Consider the following 2976-nt stretch of genomic DNA (forward strand, 5'->3'; position numbering starts at 1 on the left):
TTGGAGAAGGATGAAAGACAGAAATTGCAAAGTCAAGGTGTAGAATAAATATGAGCAGAGAGAAGATTACATGAAAATACATACAGCTGGGAAAGGAGACAGCTTTCCTCCCAGCCTTACATTGTCTACCTGGGACACAAATGGGGCTGGATCCATCCCACGTGTACCCCTTCCTGAGCCGTGATGGGACAGCACAGGGCCACCTCTCCGCGACCCGGCTCTACGCACGTTCACATGTGTCTGCAAAGGGGACGGCAGCATTTCAGTTTTGCCCCCTGAAGAAGGGGCTCAGTTTGCTGTAGTGCTGAGCAGTGGCACCACAGTCGGCACCCGCAGCAGCGCCCAGAAAGGGGATTATCTTGCTTGCCAGCAAGTGAATTATTTTGAATAAATAAATCCACATCCTAAATCCATCCAGAGCCTGGTGTCTTTACAAAACAACAGCATCTCTTCAAAACTAATTGCTTGAGGCTGATTGCTGAAGAATTGCCCCTTTGGCATGTCAGGTCCCAAGCACCCAAGCCATGACTGCTTCCCGGTGGACCACAGAAAAGCTGTGTGGCCTCTGAGAGGAGCTGCCTGCAGGAGGGCAGCCATCAGCAACAGCACTTCTGCACCACATCTCCATGGCAGGAGGCTTGGGGCCCTCCAGTCATCCCCTCCACGCTATGGAAAGGAAGGTGGAGGTAGATGAAGCTCTGCGACATGTGCCAGATTCCTCCTCCGTGCCTTAGAAAAGCCCCAGCCTCCAAACACACCACCTTTCCCACCTCTTGCAATCATTCATACGTCTCCTCCTCTGCGCCCAGGGTTTATCTGCCATTATAGTCCACCTCAATCTCTTCAAGCTCCAACACCCAAGCAATGCTTCAAGCGTCAGTTTAAGGGAATAAGGTACAGGATTTAGAAGATAATAATAAAACGAAATTCCAGAAGTCCATGAGATCAGACTATGTAATCTCATAGCTGCTCCAAATCCTTAATAATAAAGCCCCTAAATACACCACATCTTAAGATTAAACATCATCACAGGAAGGTACATTGTATTTAAAATAAATTCTCCTAAAAAATGTATTATTAATCAGCATAAATATTGCCGGTAGGGCATCTGACAAGAAACTTCAACATTTTAACTTTTCTTTTAAATGTGCATTTCTTAAGGAACAAATTCTGTCTCTGCTCTTTCTGGCACTTTTCCACTCACTCAAGTTAGAATATTGTATTACACTGAAGGGATTACAATAATCTCTTTGCAGACCTAAGTCTAAATGAAACACTTTGGCACTTAAATGGAAGAAAAGACGTCTTCCAGTTAGAGACCCATAAAAATCAGCAGGTATCAGGTAAACATTTCCATTTTGATGAAAATACCCCCTTCACTGGGAAACTATTCCACCTGCAGATTAGATTTATTCTAGTTAATAGTTAGAGATATCTGTGAATTGCTGCAAAATATAAAACCATTAAAAATGCCCACGTGCAAGTGATGACTACCATTTGGGTCTGGTCATTCACCTGTGTGGGATGGCTGGCTTGCAGCACAAATGTAGGAAACACCTGGATCATACCAATGAAACCAGCCCATCATTCTCAAAAACGGGGAAGAGACTCTCCACATCTGATTTGCAGGAGCGCTGCAGTGTCTGTTGGGTCTGTCCCAAGGGCTTGCCTGCTCAGAAGCCCTGGTGCAAACAGTGTTGTACTCCAGGAGAACCTGCTAGTGAGACCCATGAGACTGCTCTCTCTTCCAAAGACAAAACTAATGGTTCATGTATTTTCATTTTGCCCTCCTGTTTGCTATTCATTTATTCAGGTTTATACCAAAACCTCAAAAGCAATGCCTAAGGTTTTACAGCAGCCCTTCCAGAGGTTACAAAAAATACAAATAAAATTTAATTGCTCACCAAGCTGCAAATTCCTCATTCTGCCTCCAAATCACATTTGTTCTCAAATCCACCTTGTCTAAAAGGCAACAAACATCAAGGGCATCTCTGCCAGGTTCAACTCAGTAACATGTCTGTGTTTGGTCTTACAGTGCACCAAAGACATTCTCTCTGCCAAAGACCTGATGCTCTGAAACGATCTCTGAAAGTCTCTCTTCACCTGGCCCTTTTCCTTCTCCTGGCTTTCAAGACCAGGCTGTAACCAAGCCACTGGCAGATGGGAGACAGCACGCTTCTCTGCCATGGCTGTGTGGCTCGCTGGATGCCTGTCTTCTCTCTCAAACGGCAACTAAGTCTCATCATTCTCTTTTCTAATTATCACAGGCATCTAAATACTTTTTCTTTCTATCAGCTTCCTTATTAGAGTGAGAGGGTCCAAATGGGTGACTCCTGCTCATGCTTTCTCTGTACTTAATGCTGCTGGTCTCATGGGCTTTCACTTCTGGTGATGGGTTTAAGCACCCTCATCCTCACCATGATTTCCTTCTGTATCAGTCACCAACCTCCACTCATCTCTGGTCTTTGTGTTTTCTCAGTCTTGACCAGCGCTGGGGACAGGTTCAATGACAACCTGAAAAGTCTCTGTACAAAGGCACAGCAGATGATTTCCCCAAATGGGAACGCCTTCATGAAATGGTAGGCACCAACAGCCTGAAGAACAGATTGCAACACAATTTTGATTCTCTCTAAGCCTAATATTTACATTTACTTTTAAAAACACAGACCTGTACCTTACTCCCTATGATCTTGTTTGTTTACAAATTGTCACAAACACTTTTCAGCAACAATTTTCCAGCATTTAATAAGACCAGCCTCATTTCATGCTGAATTTTAAGTGTTCAGAGTCCAAGGCATCCTCAGACACTAATGGGAAGGATCTCTCTCCAGCAGTTTGTCGTGGTTTAATCTCAGTCGGCAGAGAGAATCAAAAAGTGAGAAAAACTCGTGGGTTGAGATAAAGACAGTTTACAGTTTAAAGCAAAAGCCACGCATGCAAGCAAAGCAAAACAAGGAATTCATTCACTACTTCCCA

The sequence above is a fragment of the Aptenodytes forsteri genome, unplaced genomic scaffold (genome assembly GCF_000699145.1).
Source record: "Aptenodytes forsteri isolate BGI_AS27 unplaced genomic scaffold, ASM69914v1 Scaffold49, whole genome shotgun sequence".
Taxonomy (NCBI): Eukaryota; Metazoa; Chordata; class Aves; order Sphenisciformes; family Spheniscidae; genus Aptenodytes; species Aptenodytes forsteri.